Below are 13,681 nucleotides of genomic sequence, written 5' to 3' on the forward strand. Positions count from 1 at the left end.
TCTCGTCCACTGTAACCCCCAGGTCCTTTTCTGCAGAACTGATGCTTAGCCAGTCGATCCCCAGCCTGTAGCGGTGCCTGGGATTCTTCCATTCTAAGTGCAGGACTCTGCACTTGTCCTTGTTGAACCTCATCAGGTTTTTTTTGGCCCAGTCCTCCAATTTGTCTAGGTCCCTCTGTATCCTATCCCTACCCTCCAGCGTATCTACCACTCCTCCCAGTTTAGCGTCATCTGCCAACTTGCTGAAGGTGTATCCATCCCATCATCCAGATCATTAATGAAGATGTTGAACAAAACTGATCCCAGGGCCCCTTAGGCATACGCAACATATGCAGCTGCATAGGGCACCTGAAAATTTGGGGCACCACTGGGTCTTAGTGTCCACCCATCTGGCTTTCCTATCCCTGTTCTGACCCTTCCTGCAGGCTCCCACAGCTGGCTGCTGCAGCCTGGTGAGTCTTCCTCGGGAGGGGAACTAGTAATCAAAAGTGAAAAAGCCTCCAGCCTGCCGGACCTATTAGTACAACACTGAAACTGTTAAAGAGCCAGTCAAGGGGTAATGAACCCATTTAACAGGCCTTTGCCAACGCCCAGGTATCTACTGTCAGTTTCTGAACAAACACAGCAGAAAGTGCAGCAACGGGAACGAGACCCTGCCGCATGTCCTGTGTGGATGCAAGCAGCACGCCGGAGCCTGGCGGCACCGCCACAACGCCATCCTGCCGTCCCTGGGGAAGATCACCGTCGACTCCGCCATCCCCGGGACAGACAGCCGACTGCGACCCGACATCTTTGTGACGGACGCAGAAAAGAAGGTCCTCCTAGTAGACTTTATGGTGCCTTTTGAAAAGCAGTCACCAGCCTTCCACGAGGCCCGAGCACAGAAGGAGTAGAAGTACACTCCGCTGGCTGAGACCCTGAGAGCCCAGGGCTATGAAGTCCAGGTACACGCCCTGATCATGGGAGCCTTGGGCTCATGGGACCCCCGCAACGAGCCGGTTCTGAGAGCGTGTGGGGTCGGTCGACGCTACGCCTGGCCCATGAGACAGCTCATGGTGTCCGACACCATCAGGTGGTCCTGAGACATTTATACCCAACACATCACCAGACATCGCCAATACCACACCGAGTAACCGAGACAGATGACCAGGGAAATCACCCACTTCCTTCCCTGAGGGACCAAGGGACGCACCCTACCCATGTACTTATCCACTCCACCGATACTGACTTGGACTCCTTATTCATTCCATGGGTGGCGTACCCAAGCCCACTTATCCACTGACCTTTTAAAAACCCCCACACCCCAATCTGAGTCTATGCCGGTTATGCAATATGTATGTATCTTTTCATCCTTGCAAACGATATCTGTAACCCCCCATAACCCAAGCCTGACCCCAGATGTACACTACCTTCCCTCTCAACCTGTGTATATTTCATTTCAAACATTCACTTTAATCATTTTTTTTACTCCAAACATGTCAGTCTACAGGACCTTAGTTTAAAATTCGTTTAAAAATATTTCATTAGTGAGTTGGTGAAGATTATAAAATCACATCTCTAAAAAATCCGTGCATAGATTTTTAGATGCACACTCATCTTCAGCCTTAAATGCTTGGATCTTCAGACATATGGGTTTTTTTTAAATAAATCCTTCAAAAGACCCCCCTTATCTAAAATACACATTTTAATTTTAATTACTATAGTAAAAAAAAAAACAAAAAACCTGCTTCCTGTCCTTCCTGTCCTTTCTGTTCATCTCTTTCTCCCTTCACCCCCGTCCCACGCCCCGTTGAAGAGAGCCCTTAAAGGGACAACACCCTTTTCCTTCCAGATAGCTAGACAAAGAGTTTCCCTTTCTTTTCTTTGGACTCTCTGATGAACTAGTTTTAAGAGAACCCTCCAGCAAAATCAGTGCCTAGCAAGATATAAAATCCTTTGTCAGGCCTAAAAACTTTGGAAACATTTTTTTTAAAGTTGGTGAAATGTCTATTGTTATGGAGATCACACACAGTAAATCAGTGTTCCCTTTTTCTAAAAGCAATGAACGTTGCTGGGAACACACTAAACCTCTGTGACCGATTAATTTAAAATAATGTCTTTGTTCCAGTGAGTTAAATATGTAGTAATCTGGAAGGGTTACTTTATGAAGACTTAAGCGTACATTTAAAATATAAAATCAGCGTAGAAATACTGATTAAGAAAATGTAAAACAGAGGAGAGCTGCAGCATGTATTCCATAATATTTAATGTTGTATTCAGCAAGACAGCTGACTCGCCCTTACTACAAAGTCTTTGCAAATAAATGTCCCAGGGCCACCCGGGGGGGGAGGGCAAGCGGGGCAATTTGCCCCAGGTCCCTCCAACGAGAATATAGTATTCTATAATATTGCAACTTTTTTTTTTATGGAAGGGGCCCCCAAAAATTCTTTGCCCCAGGCCCCTGAATCCTCTGGGTGGTCCTGTAAATGTCTGACAAACTTCGGGGCATATCAAAAAACCCATGACTGACATTTTTTATTCCCAAGTTTAGTGCTTTTAATTAGGTACTTTCTGCACGTCCATTCTGCATGAGGGAGAGGGCATGGGGGTCTCTGTGGGGAACTGTGACTCTCCGCCACCGTGAGGCAGACCAGGCATCTCGTTATCATTTCCTGTCTCATCTCTCACCCTTTCCCGCCAGGCTGCGAGCTCAGGCATTGAGGCACCGGTTAATAATACTGCATAGGGCCCCATAAATCCTAAGGATGGCCCTGCCAGGACTGACCCTTGGGGCCCTCCGCTTGGTATCGGCTGCCAACTAGACCTGGAGCCGTTGATCACTACCCGTTGAGCCCGACGATCTAGCCAGCTTTCTATCCACCTTATAGTCCATTCATCCAGCCCATACTACTTTAACTTGCCGGCAAGAATACTGTGGGAGACCGTATCAAAACCTTTGCTAAAATCAAGGTATATCACATCCACCGCTTAAGCTCATTACTAATTGTCCTAGCTTCAGAGGGACTGAGAACAATTGATCCCCGTCCTCTTTATAACAGCCCTGAAAATCTCTGCAGCCTGTTCTCAGGTCTCCTTTTCTCAAGACTAAACATGTCCAGTGTGTTTAACCTTCCCCGCTAGGCCAGGTTTTCTAAACCTTTCAGCATTTTTGTTGCTCTTCTCTGGATTCTCTCCAATTTGTCCACAACTTTCCTAAAGCATCACACCCAGAACTGGACCCTGTACTCCAGCTCAGACCTGACCAGTTCCCAGGAGAGCAGGACAATGACCTCTCTTGTCTTACAGACAATGCTCTTGTTAATACAGCCCAGAGTAATATCAGCCTTTTTAGTGACTGCATCACACCAGGGGCTGCTAATCAATTTGTGACCTGCCCTAACCCCTAGCTCCTTTCCAGCCGTGCAACCCCCTGGCTGGTTATTCCCCAGTTCGGAGCTGGGCACTGGATTTTCCCTTCCTAAGTAACGCACTTTTCACTTGTCACTACTAAATTTCATCGGCCTGAACTAGCCCAATTCTCCAGTTTCTCCAGGTAGCTTGAATTCTCCCCACTCTCTCTATGGAAAGTGGAGCCTTCCTCTGTCTCACAGCTGGAACCTTCCAGGCAGCCCCAGCCAGGACCCTGTGATGACGTTATCTGATTAAAATATGACCATGTTCATCATTGTTGCAACCACTGTTATATATTTGAAACAAATCTTGCACAAAGGTTGCCAAGCGAGGTGTCTATGGAAAGGTGATGATCTGCTGAATATGATTATGCTATCTATATGCATGCTTCATTTTTGTATTTTACATTATGAGCATTGGCTCTGTCCCTGGATTTCAAAGGTTTGCTCCTGGGGTAACGCCCACAAGGTAGTTAGCCAGCACATCTGGGAGGCGGCTATTCAAATTGCGTGACCCATCGAAAGAACTTTTAACTCACAATGGAAGACATCCACCTAGCCTGGAGGGACTTTCCTGTGAACGTGCTGTCTGAGGTATAGCTAATGGCTTCTACTGTGACCAAGTGGAATCATGCATGGATGTGTGACTTGCCCATGTGACTCCAAACTCCATCTTGTCCCCTGTGAGTTTCCACTAGCTGTGCTGAGGGCTTTGTTTGAAACAACGGGTGTCCCGCCACATTGTAGAAGCTAAAAGGCCCTGGAAACATCTAATGGGAGTATTCTAACCAAGGGTCTGAGGACCTTCCAGTGATTTTGAAGCAGCCAGAGACTTGACTTAAGCCAGCAGTTTATTCCATCCCTGCTACAAGCCTGAACCAAGAACTCTGCAAGTGTTGTATGTATGTGATTCCTTTAACCAGTTTTAACTCTCACCTTTTTACTTTCGTTTTATAAATAAACCTTTAGATTTTAGATACTAAAGGATTGGCATCAGCATGATTTTGGGGTAAGATCTGAGTTGTATATTGACCGTGGTGTGTGGCTGGTCCTTTGGGATCAGAAGAACCTTTTAGGTGCCACCGGACTCCTTGTTGTTTTTGTGGATACAGACTAACACGGCTACCTTCTGATACTTTTATTTAATGAAATTGGTTTTAAAGAACCACTCATCTCTAAGGTGAGTGGTTTTGGTGGTGATACAAGGACTAGAATGCCCAAGGAAACTGCTGTTCTGACTTCCTGTTAGCCAGTGGGGTGAAACAGAAGTTTGCTTCTGTTGCTGGTTTGGTGTATCTCATGGGAGAAGAACCTCCAGTTTTGGGGTGTATCTGCCCAAAAGGATTAAAATTCAAAACAATCTGGACAAACTGGAGAAATGGTCTGAAGTCATTAGGATGAAATTCAATAAGGACAAATGCAAACTGCTCCACTTAGGAAGGAACAATCAGTTGCACACATGGAAAATGACTGCCTAGGAAGGAGCATGGCGGAAAAGGATCTGGGGGTCAGAGTGGATCACAAGGTAAATATGAGTCAACAGTGTAACGCTGCTGCAAAAAAAGCAAACATCATTCTGGGATGTATTAACAGCTGTGTTGTGAGCAAGACGCGAGAAGTCATTCTTTCGCTCTACTCTGCGCTGGTTAGGCCTCAACTGGAGTATTATGTCCAGTTAGACTCATAGACTCATAGACTCATAGGTCAGAAGGGACCAATCTGATCATCTAGTCTGACCTCCTGCACAAGGCAGGCCACAGAACCCCACCCATCCAATTTTATAACAACCCCTATCCCAGGATCGAGTTATTGAAATCTTCAAAATTGGTTTGAAGACCTCAAGCTGCAGAGAAACCACCAGCAAGCGACCCGTGCCCCACGCTGCAGGGGAAGGCGAAAAACCTCCAGGGCCCCTGCCAATCCACCCTGGAGGAAAATTCCTTCCCGACCCCAAATATGGCGATCAGCTAAACCCTGAGCATGTGGGCAAGAGTCACCAGCCAGCACCCAAGAAGGAATTCTCTGCAGTAACTCAGTTCCCATTCCATCCAACATCTCCCCGCAGACCATTGAGCAGACCTATCTGGTGGTAATCCAAGATCAATTGCCCAAATTAACGATCCTATCATAACATCCCCTCCATATACTTATCAAGCTTTGTCTTAAAGCCAGAAAAGTCTTGTGCCCCCACTACTTCCCTCGGAAGGCTGTTCCAGAACTTCACTCCCCTAATGGTTAGAAACCTTCGTCTAATTTCAAGTCTAAACTTCCTAATATCCAGTTTATACCCATTCGTCCTCGTGCCTACATTAGTACTAAACTTAAATAATTCCTCTCCCTCCCTAACGTTAACCCCCCTGATATATTTATATAGAGCAAGCATATCCCCCCGCAGCCTTCTTTTGGCCAGGCTAAACAAGCCAAGCTCTTTGAGTCTCCTTTCATAAGGCAGTTTTTCCATTCCTCGGATCATCCTTGTAGCCCGTCTCTGAACCTGTTCCAGTTTGAATTCATCCTTCTTGAACATGGGACACCAGAACTGCACACAATATTCCAGATGGGGTCTCACCAACGCCTTGTATAACGGTACTAACACCTCCTTATCCTTGCAGGAAATACCCCGTCTGATGCATCCCAAAATCGCATTTGCTTTTTTAACAGCCGTATCACATTGGCGACTCATAGTCATCCTGCTATCAACCAGCACCCCAAGGTCCTTCTCCTCCTCCGTCGCTTCCAACTGATGCGCCCCCAACGTATATCCAAAATTCTTATTATTAATTCCTAAATGCATAACCTTGCATTTTTCACTATTGTATTTCATCCTATTTCTATTACTCCAGTTTACAAGGTGGTTCAGATCTTCCTGAATAGTATCCCTGGGCACCACATTTCAGGAAAGATGTGGAGAAATTGGAGAGGGTCCAGAGAAGAGCAACAAAAAATGATGAAAGATCTAGAAAACATGAACTGTGAGGGAAGATTGAAAAAGCTGGGTTTGTTTAGTCTGGAAAAGAGACAACTGAGAGGGGACATGATAAGAGTTTTCATGTACATAAATGGTTGGTATAAAGGGGCAGGGAGAAAAAAAAAATTCTTAACCTCAGAGGACAGGACAAGAAGCAATGGGCTTAAATTGCAGCAAGGGCAGTTTAGGTTGGACATTAGGAAAAGCTTCCTAACTGTCAGGGTGAGTAAGCACTGGAATAAATTGCCCAGGAAGGTTGTGGAATCTCCATCGCTGGAGATTTTTAAGGGGTTGGACAAACTCCTGTCAGGGATGGTCTGGATGGTGCTGGGCTTGCCATGAGTGCAGGGGACGGGACTAGATGACCTCTCGACATCCCGTCCAGGTCTTTGATTCTGTGATTCTATTTCTCAGCAGTTTGTCCTGAATTTGGTATTCTCAGCTGCAACCCATTGAGACACAGTTACCATCTCGTGTAAAACAGGGGTTACAAGTGAGGGGCATTTCTTGGGGCTGTGATACAGGCATGGGAGGGCAGGAACCCCAAGACATCAGCCAAGGGCCACCACTGGCTGCAGACTGGGATCCCGCTGTGCAAAGCAGGCAGCTGACGCTCCATGTTACACCTCAAACGGGTGGAGGAAACTCAGCTCAGGTGGTTCAGGTGTTCATGGAGAACAGATATGTCAGTCTCTCTTTCAGCCAGAACGGCAGCACAGCCAGTGAGAGAGAGCAGGGGGCCTGGGTTTGATTCCCTGACCTCCCTCTGACTGGCTGTGTAACCTTTGGTAAGTCACTTCTGTGCCTCAGTTTCCCCCCTCAGATATTTTGTCTATTTAGATGGTAATTTCTTAGGGGTAGGGACTGATTTATTCTGTGTCTGGGCAGCGCCTGGCCCGACGGGGCCCCAATCTCGGTGACTCTGGGTCTGGGCAGTGCCCGGCCCCAATCTCAGTGACTCTGCGTATGGGCAGTGCCCGGCCTGACAGGGCCCTGATCTCAGTGACTCTGTGCCTGGGCAGCACCCGGCCCGACGGGGCCCCGATCTCGGGGACTCTATGTCTAGGTGGTGCCCAGCGCGACAGGGCCCTGACCTCCATGACTGTCTGGGACCTGCCAGGAACTTGTAACTGAGAGAGCAAACCTGGTTGAGGGGTTTGACCTGAGGTTGGAGCTGGGTCTGATCTCTGTTTAGCTGTCAGCAGGCATGCTGGGTGGTTTCTTATTTTCCATGTTTTCTCTGTGCTGCTAGGACTAAATGTGCTTTGTGACGGCTGGTTGGTACCTGGTGTACATTGTCGCAGCCCTGGAAAAAAGCGAAGCACAGGGGGCTTAGGGTGACCAGATAGCAAGTGTGCAAAATTGGGACAGGGAAAGGGGGGTAATAAGCATCTATATAAGACAAGGCAAAGCCCTGAATATCAGCACTGTCCCTATAAAATCATGGCATCTGATCACCCTACGGCTGGTGGACCATGCTCAGATATGTTGGGAAACTCACAGCAACATTCACAGGCAGTGCAAACCCAAACCCAGACCCCCAGGCTGGCGGGAGACAGACACAGGCCTCCACCTTAGAGAGGGGGTGGCTGGGAAGCTGGAACCTGACATCTGTGCCCTCCAGAGGCCCAGGGGAAATCCACAGTGCGGTTACCCCTGAAACTGTGACCCACGGCACTTACCTGTTACAATCAGATGGATGAAAACCAGACACTTGCTTTTCTGCATCTCAGATTCAATCTTATAAACCCCTGCAATGGCTTTGCTGGCGTTCATCACGGTGAACCATCTGTTGGACACAGAGATGTGCCTGGCGAAGAAGCTGTGGAGCAGGTTTGATTTCCCTGGACGGATGATGGCTATCGGCACCCATGTCCCAGCCAAGGCATCATACCAGGACAGCTGGGCAAAGTGCTCTGAGAGGTTAAGGGGCTGTTGTGCATCGCCACCCTTGGGCACAGATATAGAGATTTCCTGTTGATGTTGGCTGGGGCCTGGGAGAAGAAATCAACATTTTGGACTGGTTTTGGTGAAGCCTGGAAGTCGTCAGACCCAGATCTGCCAGGGGAGGGAGGGATGAGTTACAGGGGGCGCTTCAGATATAAGGCGCGGACCCTGCAAATGCTCAAGCAAGCCTTACGCTGCGGGCATAGCATCACCCTCAGCTCGCTGCTCGAGGAAGCGTTTACACAGCAGAAAGAGCCCTGCCGCGCTGAATCACAGGGTGGGTCTACACAGCAGCCAGATAGCCATGGGTGCCCCGTGCCAGCCAACTCCGGCTCTCGGGGCTGGGGCTGCACAGCTGTAAAACTGCTGAGTAGATTTGCACTCCCGTGAATGGGGAGGGTCTCGGAGCCCAGGCTCCAGCCTGAGCCCCAATATTTACATGGCTGTCTTTAGTGCGCGCACGCGCACGCGCACACACACACACACACACACACGCACACACACGCAATCCAAGTCAGCTGAGCCAGCCTCGGTGCTGCTGGGAGGAAAGGGGGAGGCTTGGCAGTGTAGACACCCCCGAGTGTTTGCAGAATCAGAGCCAGAATCACTAAGATCTGTGCAGTGCCCGGCACAATGAGGGACTGCTTTCTACACACACATCCCTCAATGCGCTGTGTTCCACACACCCCTCTTCCCTCTCCAAATGGCCTCCCAGCACATCCCCCCTCCGGTTTCCCTTCGGGACTCTCCCTTTCAAAGCCTTTCAAGGACCCCAGCCCCGCACAGAGCTCCCTGGGTGGCACTTACAGGTGTCAGGTACAGCTTGCCCAGCACGCTGCAGTAAGACGACGACTTTAAAGGCGATGCTTGCAAAGACAAACGGATGGGTTTGGTTTTTACACCTCGTGGCACCTGAGCTGTGCTGAGCCATGTCTGGCGCCCACATTGTCATCCGGGCAACCCCCAAGCAGGCCCGCCCCTTGATCCTGCCTCCTGCACAAAGCGTATCAATCCGCACGCTAACCACCCTGCAAAACTCCTGCGGGCCCCCTCTATGGAAAAAAAAAGCCTTCCAAAAAATCCAGACGGCCGTATAAGACCACGAGTGGGATGGCGAGAAATCGCTCCGTTACACGTGTCAGCATTTGTGTGTCCTATGGCAAGGAACGCCCTCAAACACAGTTAAAAGAGGGCAATCTTCGGCACCGTGTTATTTCCAAGAAATAGTATTTATCCCCCATTCCTCCAGCGCTCTGCTTCAGCAACTGTGTGCCTCTCTGCCTCATGCAGGTGCCGGGCCAGCAAAGCATGTTAGCGGGTGCTTTGTTTAAAGCACCTCAAATGTCCCCTGGAAGCAGGGACCGCATGTAACGCAAGAGGGCTCGTTTCTCTGTGATTCGGCAGGGGCGCTTGTGGGAGACTGTGAATATGGCCCTGCATATTTTTAGACCTGCCCTGCGAGAGTTATGAGCACCTCGGCATGTCTAACAGCGACTGTCCAAGAGATCAGTTGTTTTCTCCCAGGCTCCTAGCAGGAAAGCCACAAAATGTCATTCCTACGCAGGCTGTGTATCATTCTTCTGGGGCTTGGTGTCTTAAACCAGCCTGTGCCCTTTGAGTGACTTGTTCCTCATCTGAAACCTATTTCAGCCCAAATAAGGATGATCTCCCCCCCCCCCCGTCCTTTGTGCTCCAGTGTCAAACAGCAAGCGTGGCCGTCTTACCTCCTGAAAAGCGAGTTTCCTCCACATCTTTCCTTCCCCAGGGCTGCTGGCGATTCCCCCCTGTGCGAGAGGCCAACTGATAGAGCAAAATCTAAGCAGGCAGGAAAAGCAGAGCGGAAGTGGCCACATCCTTGTGAAGATGTCAGAGGAAGAGCGAGGAGGTGCTGCCCCACACAACCAGGTTTCACTTCTCAATTTTACGGAAGCGACAGCTGTAGCCTTGGGCCTGGCGTTTGTCACCTCTGCAAACAAAAACAACAACAACAACAAAAAAGCCCTGTCCTGAGAATTCGCGTCTCAGGAGGTTCCCCTGCCAAAATCGCCAGGTTGGCTTAGAAATCGGGAGCTGAATAGGAAACGCCAGGGGCTCTGTCTTTGCCTTCGGAACTTTGAGCCGTGTGGCCTGTTCCCTGCCCCAAGGACCAGGAGCTTCAATATTTTGTTTTCGATGGAACTTCCTTGAACCCGGGTGCCGTGGTCAAGAGGCAAGAAGCGGGGCAGGCGTGGGGTGTGAGACCATGAACGGGAGCTTGGGAGAGAGGCAGCGTGGCCCGGGGCAGTGGGGGGACAGGGGGAGCCTAGGGAGTCAGCGGGGGCCAGGGGTGAGGGGGGATGGGGGATCGAGGCAGCAGCAGGGACCGGGGCAATGTGGGGATGGGGGAGCCGGGGGGGGCAGCAGAGTGGGGGATGGGGGGGGATGTGAAACGTAACAAGCAGCACACAGCGGTCACCAAGCCGTGTCTGTCTCTCTCTCGCGTGCACAAACACATCCCCACCGGGCGGGACGGCCAAAAACCAGAGTTATCGGCTCATTCCCCAGCCACACGATGTCTGCAGCCACAGCCTGGCCTTGAGAGGGGGAGCCATTATTCCGAGAAAGCAGCTGGGGGGTGGGAACTGGAGCCGTCTCCTCTCTCCTCCCATTGGACTGATTCAGGCGAGTTGGAGCCAAAAGGATCATACAAGAGGGGATGATGGGCAGGGAATTGGCCCAGGCTAGCGCTGCGGGCGGTGGCACCAGGCAGCTCCGCTCCATGCCGGGCAGTGCAAGTTCTTTGACTGAGCGTGGGAGCCGTGAGCTCACTGCAGGCGGGTGGCGTTGGGTGCCCTAGTCTCGCTCCCTGGATTCTCTGGCATCCAAGCAGAGAATCCTGGGCGCTGTTTGTGACCACCCCTGTTCCAGGCCTGGGGCCAATAATAAAATAGCTTCTGCTAGCAAACCAGCTGGAAGCCATGGCTCTCAGTGCTCCAGCAGTGGGAAATTAATGTGCTAGGCCTCACACTGCTCCCACTTGGCTTAGCGGCGAACCCTCCCCCCACCAATTCCCCTTTGCTCAGCCCCAGGGAAAAGGCAGCCGTGCCCCACCCGACCCAGCCCCTTGCTAGCTAGTATGTGCCAGCACCTTACAGCGCTCAGCTGCTCCAACATGGACACACACAGAGAGCAGGGGGCAGCAGGATTTACACACACAACAGGGCCCGCCCCTCCAGCAGAGGGCGGCACGCACACACGCACACACATGCGTGCCCAGCCCTTCTGGCAGGGACACACACACATCAGGGCCCAGCCCCTCCAGTAGTGGGCACCAAGGACACATACACCCAGTGCAGCCCATATTCTTCACAGTGATATTATGATAGGATTATGGCATAATTATGATGCATTTTGTACAAGACCGGTCATGCAAGGTGTCACTGGAAAGGTTATGGTTTACTGAATATGATTATCCTATTTGTGTGCATGTATCATGTTTGTATCTGGAGTTAGGAATATTGACAATGTACCTGTATTTCAAATGGACTTACTCTGGGTGACACTCACAAGCAGCTTTTCAGGTACAACAATGAAGCCAGACAGTGCTGATGGCCCATCAGCAAAGACAATGGACCCTGGAAGAACTTAACCTTCCTGTGAACCTTCCAGACCGTCTGTAAGTTATGGCTGCTATGACTCATGCAAGGTCATGTGACCAGGCCACATGTTTCTGGACTCCATCTTGGAATGTCAGTGTTTTTCTACAGACTGGTCTGGGAACCAAGTTTTCAAACAAAGGGTTCCCGCCTTATGCCAAAGCCGTATAAGGGAGGGAGTGACATCATCTGGGGGTCTTCACCAATGACTCCCCACACAAGTGGACTCCTGAAAACACCCCTGAACCGGGGGAACCCAGTACTAAAGGGATTTCTAGCCTGTGCGTGAAAACACTGGGGATGCCAAGCTGCAAAGCCAGTGTAGCTTGTGCCTTAAGAACCTGCAGCCTGCTTTTGCCATCCGTCAGGCTGAGAGATTGTGCATTCAGATCCTATCCTTCTAGTACAGGGGTAGGCAACCTATGGCACGGATGCCGAAGGCGGCATGTGAGATGATTTTCAGTGGCACTCACACTGCCCGGGTCCTGGCCACCGGGGGGGGGCTCTGCATTTTAATTGAATTTTAAATGAAGCTTCTTAAGCATTTTAAAAACCTTATTTACTTTACAGACAACAATAGTTTAGTTAAAAATTAAAGACTTCTAGAAAGAGACCTTCTAAAAATGTTAAAATGTATTACTGGCACAGTGCGAAACCTTAAATTAGAGTGAATAAATGACAATTCGGCACAGCACTTCTGAAAGCTTGCTGACCCCTCTTCTAGTAGGTTAAGCTGAGTTTGTGGTTTTGTTTATTTGCTAGGTAATCTGCCTTGATCTGCGTGGGAATCTTAGCTCAGGGGGCTGCTGCATTTCCTCTCCACATTGAGTTGGGGGGGACCAACTCTACGAGCTTGTGCTACACAGTTCCCTGAGCAGTACAAGATGGTTTCATGTTGGGTTTATACCCCAGTTTGGGGGATGTGTGCCTAGGGAGCTGGGGGTTATTTTGGCTGGAGCCTCTCTACTGTTGGTTCATGCAGTGGCTGGCCAGAGCCTGCATGTAACTGCAGCTGGGTGTGGCCCTGCCTGTGTGAATGCTGGTGAAAGTGTAGGACCGGGAGCGGGTCTGCAGCTTGTCATACAGCACAGTGAGAGAGGGAGCTCCAGCTGGTGGGTCAGAGGGCTCAGTGGTACCCCAGTTCCAGGTGGCACCCTGGGGGGAACGCATCACACAGGGCCCAGCCGCTCCAGCTGGGGGTGACACACACATGGCCTTGGTGCCTATATTATTTTGAAGGCAGGTGGGGGGTGGTCTCAGTGGGGGGATGGGACCAGTATCTGTGGGGGCACAGGTGCAGAGCAGCAAAGGGGGCAGGGGGGAGAATTGCTGTGGTACCAGATTCCCACTGGCAAAGTCCCACCCCCCTCACCTTTTCTTCCCTCTCTGACTCTCACCTTGGCCACAACTCCACCCCAGGACATCAGTCCCCAGGGGGTACCCACTGCGGCCCACCAACCCATGGCCAGAACAGGGTCACGCTGCACCCAGCCTGCGGCATCACCCTGCACCTCCCCACCTGAGCTCCTCCATCTCCCACCTGTGCCAGGGCCCTGCTCACCCATGGCACATCCAGCAGGCCCCAGGGCATCTTCCCAGCAGCCAAGCAGGAATTATGGGGTCCCAGGCGCCCCTGCCAGGCAACCGGTGCCACATGTTCCGAGGATGCCTCCGGAGGGGTGGAGGACGTCCTCAGGCCTCCTGGGCAGAGATGCGCCCCCCCAGCCCCCAGGATCTGTGTC

General features: G+C 50.7%; 1 protein-coding gene across 1 annotated transcript in view; it reads right to left on the reverse strand.

Moving 5' to 3' along the window:
- Nucleotides 1-10,559, reverse strand: part of LOC115641616 — a 147,818-nt gene extending 137,259 nt beyond the window's left edge. Inside the window, exon 1 of the transcript XR_003998094.1 lies at nucleotides 10,029-10,559. The gene's annotated coding sequence lies outside the window, so the exon portion shown is untranslated. The remainder of the gene's footprint in view (nucleotides 1-10,028) is intronic.
- Between the last annotated feature and the right edge of the window lie 3,122 nt (nucleotides 10,560-13,681).

This window comes from Gopherus evgoodei, unplaced genomic scaffold (genome assembly GCF_007399415.2).
Source record: "Gopherus evgoodei ecotype Sinaloan lineage unplaced genomic scaffold, rGopEvg1_v1.p scaffold_35_arrow_ctg1, whole genome shotgun sequence".
Taxonomy (NCBI): Eukaryota; Metazoa; Chordata; order Testudines; family Testudinidae; genus Gopherus; species Gopherus evgoodei.